The sequence below is a fragment of the Castor canadensis genome, chromosome 7 (genome assembly GCF_047511655.1).
Source record: "Castor canadensis chromosome 7, mCasCan1.hap1v2, whole genome shotgun sequence".
Classification (NCBI taxonomy): domain Eukaryota; kingdom Metazoa; phylum Chordata; class Mammalia; order Rodentia; family Castoridae; genus Castor; species Castor canadensis.
The window spans coordinates 85,856,283-85,865,361 of record NC_133392.1 but is presented as its reverse complement, the minus strand read 5'-3'; positions in this window follow the sequence as shown (position 1 = coordinate 85,865,361).

Below are 9,079 nucleotides of genomic sequence, written 5' to 3'. Positions count from 1 at the left end.
TCGAGAGATACGTGTATTTTCAAACTAGCTGAAAAGTCATATTGGAAGCAAAAGGAGCCTAGGACCACCTGAAAACACTTACGTTGCAGGATGTAGTCCTTTCAAAATGTAACTCAATTATTACCAAGAAAAATTGTTCAAGATACGGTAGCTTCTATCACGGATGGGGTTCTTTGGAGATAAACATGTGTTTCTTCAACTCAGCCGAATAGACCTATGTGGAGCAAACAGAGCCTATGTCGCCTTTGAAACAACTAGGTTGGAGGAATCATTCCTTGGAAACCGAACTCAATTCTCCAAGGGAAACAAAGTGCTAGATGCACCTATTTCTGACACACATGATTTTCTTCAAGAGTTTCATTTGTCTCTTCAACTTAGCTGAATGGGCCTACTTGAAACAAAATGAGCCTTTCACCACCTTCACAAATATGATTTGCAGGAACTATTCCTTTCAAAAACTAACTCAACTGTCAGAGGGAAACAATGTGCTACATGCTACTACTTCTACTACACATGTGTTTGTAGCAGAGATACATGTGTTTCATCAACTCAGTTGAATAGGCCTATTTGGAACAAAGAGAGCCTCTCTCCACCTTGAAACACCTTAGCTGCAGGAAGCATTCCTTTCAAAAAGTAACTCAGTTATCACAGGAAAACAATGTGCTAGATGTTCCTGTTTATAACACAGATGGTGTTCTTTGGAGAGATTCATATGTTTCCACAACTTCGCTGAATAGGCCTATTTGAACAAATAAGATTTTCCCCTCTTGGAAAACTATGATTGCAGGAAGCATTCCTGTCAAAACCTAACTCAATTCTCACAGGGAAACAATGAGCTCCATGGCGCAACTTCTAACACAGATTTTTTGATAGAGAGACATGTGTTTCTTCAACTCAGGTGAAGAGGCCTGATTACAGCAAACAGACCAACCTCCACCTTGAAACACCTACATTGCTGGAACAATTCACTCAAAATCTAACTCAATTCTCACAGGGGAACAAATTGCTAGATGTTCGTGCTTCTAATCTTGACAGTTTTCTTTCCAGAGATACATTTATCTTTGACTCAGCTGAATTGGAGTATTTGGGGCAAGCAGACCTACCTGCACCTTGAAACACCGAAGTTGCAGGAAGAACTCCATTTAAAAACTCCCTCCATTCACACAGGGAAACAATGTTGTAGTTGTCACAGCCTCTAACTTGGATGGTTGTCTTTAGAGGCAAAGAAGGGTTCCTTCATGTCAGCTGATTGGGCCTGTTTGTAGACAACAGAGCCTATCTCCACCTTGGAACACGAAAGTTTCAGGAAGAATTCCTTTCAAAAACAAACTCTATTCTCACGGGGAAAAATATGCCAGATGCTCCTGCTTTGAACACAGCTGGTTTACTTCGAGAGGTAGATGTGATTCATCAACTCTGCTGAGTAGGCCATTTTGGAAAGAAATCATTCCTTCCTCTACCTTAAACGTTCTGATTTGCAGGTAGTATTCTTTTCAGACACTAAGTAAATTCTCACCAGGAATCAATGCACTACATGTTGCAGCTCTAACATGGATGGTTTTCTTTGGAGAGGTACATGTATTTCTTCAACACAGCTGAATAGGCTTACTTGGAGCACACAGAACCAATCTTCACCTTGAAACACCAAGTTGCAGGGAACATTCCCTTAAAAACTAACTCAGTTATCCCAGGAAAGCAACGTGCTATCTAGAAGCTCCTGCTTCTAACACAGGTGGTCATCTTTGGAGAGATACATTTATGTCTTCAACTTAGCTATTAGGCCAATTTGAACAAAATGAGACTTTTCCCACCATGAAAACTATGACTCACAGGAAATATTTCCTTCAAATTCTAACTCAATTCTCACAAGGAAACAATGTTCTTGATGCTGCGGGTTCTAACGTAGATAGTTTTTCTGGGAGAGATACATGTGTTGCTTTATCTCACCTGAACGGGTCTATTTGGAGAAAAGAGATCCTATCTCCACCTTGAAACACGTGAGTTGCTGGAAGAATTCCTTGAAAATACTAACTCAATTTTCACCAGGAAGCACTGTGCTAGATGCTATGGCTTCTAACACATATTGGTTTATTTGGAAAGGTGCGTGTGTTTCTTCACCTAAGCTGAATAGTCTGATTTGGAACAAAATTAGCCTATGTATACCTTAATAACTATGATTTTCAGAAGGTATGCCTTTCACAAGTTAACCCAATTTTCATGGGGAAACAATGTGCTACATTCTATGGCTTCTAACACAATTGCTGACTTTCAAGAAATACGTGTGTTTCTTCATCTTAGCTGAGCAGGCCTCCTTGGAACAAAAGAGCCAATCTCCACCTTGAAACACATAAGTTGCAGGAAGTATTGTTTCTAAAGCTACTGAAGTCTCACATGGAACAATGTGCTAGACGTTCCTGCTGCTAACTCTGATGGTTCTCTTTCAAGAGACAAATGAGTTTCTTCAACTTAGTGAGTAGGACTCTTTGGAGCAAAATGAGCCTTTCTCCACCTTGAAAATTCTCATTTGCATCAAATATTCTTTCCAAAACTAACTCCATCTGACTGGAAAACAACGTGCTAGATGCTCCTGCTTCTAAAAGAGATGGTCATGTTTCGAAAGAATCATTTGTTTCTTCATGTTCACTTAACAGGCCTACTTGGAACAAAATGAGTCTTTCTCCACTTTGAAAACTGTGAGGAGCTTGAAGTGTTCCTCTGAAATACGACCTGAATTCTCAGAAGGAAACATGTGCTAGTTGTTCCAAAACACATGGGTTTCTTTCAAGAGATAGATGTGTTTCATCAACTTAACTGTGTAGGCCTAATTGGAACAAACAGAGCATAACTCAACCTAAGACAACTCACGTATCAGGTAGGATTCCTTTGCTAAACTAACCCAGTTCTAACAGCAAAACAATACATTAGATGCAGCAGCTTATTACGTAGGTGAATTTCTTCGGAAAGGTACACGTGCTTCTTCACTTCCGGTTAACATACATATTTGGAACAAAAGCAGCCTTTGCCCACCTTGAAACACTTACGTTTGAGGAAGCATTCCAGTCAAAAACTACTCAATTCTCAGTGGAAATAATGTGGTAGATGCTCCTGCTTCTAACACACATGTTGGTCTTTTGAGAGATTCATTTGTTTCTTCATCTTAGATGAATAGTACTAGTTGGAGAAAAATGAGACTTAATCCACCTTGAAAATTCTGATTTGCAGGAAGTATTGCTTACAAAAACTAATCAATATTCAGAGGGAAACAATGTGCTAGATGCTGCAGCTTCTAACATCGAAGGTTTTCTTTGGCGAGTTGCATGTGTTTCTTCAACTACCCGAATAGGCCTATTTGGAGCATAGAGAGCCAATCTGAAGCTTCCCAAAATTAAGTGGCAGGCAGTATTCCTTTCAAAAACAAACTCAGTTCTCACAGGGGTAAAATGTGCCTAGATGCTCCTGCTTATAACACAGATGGATTTCTTTGAGAGACACATGTGTTTCATGAACTCAGTTGCGTAGGCCAATTTGGAACAAAAAGAACCACCTCCCTCCACCTACAAAATTTTGTTTTGCAGGAAGTATTCCTTTGAAATGAACTCAAAACTCACAGGGAAAGCATGTGCGAGATGCTGCAGTTTGTAACATACATGGTTTCCTTTAGAGAGATATATTTCTTTCTTCCACTCACCTGAACAAGTCTGTTTGGAGACAACAGAGTGTATCTCCACGTTGAAACACCTTAGTGGCAGTAAAAATTCCTTGCAAAAACTAAGTCCATTTTCACAGGGAAACAATGTGCTACATGCTATGGCTTCGAACACAAATTGCTTTCTTTCCAGAGGTACATGTCTTTCTTCAACTAAGCTGAATAATCCTATATGGAACAAAATATGCCTTTCTCCACCTTGATCACTAGGATTTGCAGGAAGTATTCCTTTCCCAAACTCTCTTAATTCTCACAGGGAAACAATGTGCTTAGACACGACTGCTTCTAACACAGATGTCTTTCTTTGGAGCGATATACGTGCTTCAACTTAGCTGAAAAGGCCTATTGGAAGCAGAAGGAGCCCATCATCACCTTGAAACACCAAAGTTGAAGCAAGTATTTCTTTCAAAAACCAACTGAATTCTCACAGGGAAACAATGTGCTAGATGCTGTAGCTTCTAACATGGATGTTTTTCTTTGGAGAGACCCATGTGTTTATTGAACTCAATGGATTAGGCTTATTTGGAGAAAAGAGAGGATGTCCACCTTGAAACACCTAATTTGCAGGAAGGATTCCTTACAAAAACTACTCACTTATCACAGGGTAACAATGAGCTAGAAGCTCCTGCTTCTAACATAGATGGCTTTCTTTCGAGAGATAAATGTGGTTCTTCAACTTTGCTGAATAGGCCTATTTGGAAAACAATGAGCCTTTTCCAACCTTGAAAACACTTATTGCAGAAAGTATACCTTTCAAAACTAACTCAGTTCTCATAGGGAAAAATGTGTCATATGCTACTTCTTCTAACACAGATTGGTTTCCTTCAAGAGCGACATGTTGTTCTTCACTTAGCTGAATAGCTCTATTTGGAACAAAATGAGCCTTTCTACACCTTGAAAACTATGGATTGCAGAAAGTATTCCTTGCAAAATTAAATCAGTTCTCACGGAGAAATAATATCCTACATGCTATGACTTCTAACACACATGGCATCATTTCGAGAGATACGTGTATTTTCAAACTAGCTGAAAAGGCATATTGGAAGCAAAAGGAGCCTAGGACCACCTGAAAACACTTACGTTGCAGGATGTAGTCCTTTCAAAATGTAACTCAATTATTACCAAGAAAAATTGTTCAAGATACGGTAGCTTCTATCACGGATGGGGTTCTTTGGAGATAAACATGTGTTTCTTCAACTCAGCCGAATAGACCTATGTGGAGCAAACAGAGCCTATGTCGCCTTTGAAACAACTAGGTTGGAGGAATCATTCCTTGGAAACCGAACTCAATTCTCCAAGGGAAACAAAGTGCTAGATGCACCTATTTCTGACACACATGATTTTCTTCAAGAGTTTCATTTGTCTCTTCAACTTAGCTGAATGGGCCTACTTGAAACAAAATGAGCCTTTCACCACCTTCACAAATATGATTTGCAGGAACTATTCCTTTCAAAAACTAACTCAACTGTCAGAGGGAAACAATGTGCTACATGCTACTACTTCTACTACACATGTGTTTGTAGCAGAGATACATGTGTTTCATCAACTCAGTTGAATAGGCCTATTTGGAACAATGAGAGCCTCTCTCCACCTTGAAACACCTTAGCTGCAGGAAGCATTCCTTTCAAAAAGTAACTCAGTTATCACAGGAAAACAATGTGCTAGATGTTCCTGTTTATAACACAGATGGTGTTCTTTGGAGAGAGTCATATGTTTCCACAACTTCGCTGAATAGGCCTATTTGAACAAATAAGATTTTCCCCTCTTGGAAAACTATGATTGCAGGAAGCATTCCTGTCAAAACCTAACTCAATTCTCACAGGGAAACAATGAGCTCCATGGCGCAACTTCTAACACAGATTTTTTGATAGAGAGACATGTGTTTCTTCAACTCAGGTGAAGAGGCCTGATTACAGCAAACAGACCAACCTCCACCTTGAAACACCGACATTGCTGGAACAATTCACTCAAAATCTAACTCATTTCTCACAGGGGAACAAATTGCTAGATGTTCGTGCTTCTAATCTTGACAGTTTTCTTTCCAGAGATACATTTATCTTTGACTCAGCTGAATTGGAGTATTTGGGGCAAGCAGACCTACCTGCACCTTGAAACACCGAAGTTGCAGGAAGAATTCCATTTAAAAACTCCCTCCATTCACACAGGGAAACAATGTTGTAGTTGTCACAGCCTCTAACTTGGATGGTTGTCTTTAGAGGCAAAGAAGGGTTCCTTCATGTCAGCTGATTGGGACTGTTTGTAGCCAACAGAGCCTATCTCCACCTTGGAACACGAAAGTTTCAGGAAGAATTCCTTTCAAAAACAAACTCTATTCTCACGGGGAAAAATGTGCCAGATGCTCCTGCTTTGAACACAGCTGGTTTACTTCGAGAGGTACATGTGATTCATCAACTCTGCTGAGTAGGCCATTTTGGAAAGAAAACATTCCTTCCTCCACCTTAAACGTTCTGATTTGCAGGTAGTATTCTTTTCAGACACTAAGTAAATTCTCACAAGGAATCAATGCACTACATGTTGCAGCTCTAACATGGATGGTTTTCTTTGGAGAGGTACATGTATTTCTTCAACACAGCTGAATAGGCTTACTTGGAGCACACAGAACCAATCTTCACCTTGAAACACCAAGGTGCAGGGAGCATTCCCTTAAAAACTAACTCAGTTATCCCAGGAAAGCAACGTGCTATCTAGAAGCTCCTGCTTCTGAAACAGGTGGTCATCTTTGGAGAGATACATTTATGTCTTCAACTTAGCTGTTAGGCCAATTTGAACAAAATGAGACTTTCCCCACCATGAAAACTATGACTCACAGGAAATATTTCCTTCAAATTCTAACTCAATTCTCACAAGGAAACAATGTTCTTGATGCTGCGGGTTCTAACGTAGATAGTTTTTCTGGGAGAGATACGTGTGTTGCTTCATCTCACCTGAGGGGGATAATTTGGAGAAAAGAGATCCTATCTCCACCTTGAAACACGTGAGTTGCTGGAAGAATTCCTTGAAAATACTAACTCAATTTTCACCAGGAAGCACTGTGCTAGATGCTATGGCTTCTAACACATATTGGTTTATTTGGAAAGGTGCGTGTGTTTCTTCACCTAAGCTGAATAGTCTGATTTGGAACAAAATTAGCCTATGTATACCTTAATAACTATGATTTTCAGAAGGTATGCCTTTCACAAGTTAACCCAATTTTCATGTGGAAACAATGTGCTACATTCTATGGCTTCTAACACAATTGCTGACTTTCAAGAAATACGTGTGTTTCTTCATCTTAGCTGAGCAGGCCTCCTTGGAACAAAAGAGCCAATCTCCACCTTGAAACACATAAGTTGCAGGAAGTATTGTTTCTAAAGCTACTGAAGTCTCACATGGAACAATGTGCTAGACGTTCCTGCTGCTAACTCTGATGGTTCTCTTTCAAGAGACAAATGAGTTTCTTCAACTTAGGTGAGTAGGACTCTTTGGAGCAAAATGAGCCTTTCTCCACCTTGAAAATTCTCATTTGCATCAAATATTCTTTCCAAAACTAACTCCATCTGACTGGAAAACAACGTGCTAGATGCTCCTGCTTCTAAAAGAGATGGTCATGTTTCGAAAGAATCATTTGTTTCTTCATGTTCACTTAACAGGCCTACTTGGAACAAAATGAGTCTTTCTCCACTTTGAAAACTGTGAGGAGCTTGAAGTGTTCCTCTGAAATACCACCTGAATTCTCAGAAGGAAACATGTGCTAGTTGTTCCAAAACACATGGGTTTCTTTCAAGAGATAGATGTGTTTCATCAACTTAACTGTGTAGGCCTAATTGGAACAAACAGAGCATAACTCAACCTAAGACAACTCACGTATCAGGTAGGATTCCTTTGCTAAACTAACCCAGTTCTAACAGCAAAATAATACGTTAGATGCAGCAGCTAATTACGTAGGTGAATTTCTTCGGAAAGGTACACGTGCTTCTTCACTTCCGGTTAACATACATATTTGGAACAAAAGCAGCCTTTGCCCACCTTGAAACACTTACGTTTGAGGAAGCATTCCAGTCAAAAACTACTCAATTCTCAGTGGAAATAATGTGGTAGATGCTCCTGCTTCTAACACACATGTTGGTCTTTTGAGAGATTCATTTGTTTCTTCATCTTAGATGAATAGTACTAGTTGGAGAAAAATGAGACTTAATCCACCTTGAAAATTCTGATTTGCAGGAAGTATTCCTTACAAAAACTAATCAATATTCAGAGGGAAACAATGTGCTAGATGCTGCAGCTTCTAACATCGAAGGTTTTCTTTGGCGAGTTACATGTGTTTCTTCAACTACCCGAATAGGCCTATTTGGAGCATAGAGAGCCAATCTGAAGCTTCCCAAAATTAAGTGGCAGGCAGTATTCCTTTCAAAAACAAACTCAGTTCTCACAGGGGTAAAATGTGCCTAGATGCTCCTGCTTATAACACAGATGGATTTCTTTGAGAGACACATGTGTTTCATGAACTCAGTTGCGTAGACCAATTTGGAACAAAAAGAACCACCTCCCTCCACCTACAAAATTTTGTTTTGCAGGAAGTATTCCTTTGAAATGAACTCAAAACTCACAGGGAAAGCATGTGCGAGATGCTGCAGTTTGTAACATACATGGTTTCCTTTAGAGAGATATATTTCTTTCTTCCACTCACCTGAACAAGTCTGTTTGGAGACAACAGAGTGTATCTCCACGTTGAAACACCTTAGTGGCAGTAAAAATTCCTTGCAAAAACTAAGTCCATTTTCACAGGGAAACAATGTGCTACATGCTATGGCTTAGAACACAAATTGCTTTCTTTCCAGAGGTACATGTCTTTCTTCAACTAAGCTGAATAATCCTATATGGAACAAAATATGCCTTTCTCCACCTTGATCACTAGGATTTGCAGGAAGTATTCCTTTCCCAAACTCTCTTAATTCTCACAGAGAAACAATGTGCTTTGACACGACTGCTTCTAACACAGATGTCTTTCTTTGGAGCGATATACGTGCTTCAACTTAGCTGAAAAGGCCTATTGGAAGCAGAAGGAGCCCATCATCACCTTGAAACACCAAAGTTGAAGCAAGTATTTCTTTCAAAAACCAACTGAATTCTCACAGGGAAACAATGTGCTAGATGCTGTAGCTTCTAACATGGATGTTTTTCTTTGGAGAGACCCATGTGTTTATTGAACTCAATCGATTAGGCTTATTTGGAGAAAAGAGAGGATGTCCACCTTGAAACACCTAATTTGCAGGAAGGATTCCTTACAAAAACTACTCACTTATCACAGGGTAACAATGAGCTAGAAGCTCCTGCTTCTAACATAGATGGCTTTCTTTCGAGAGATAAATGTGG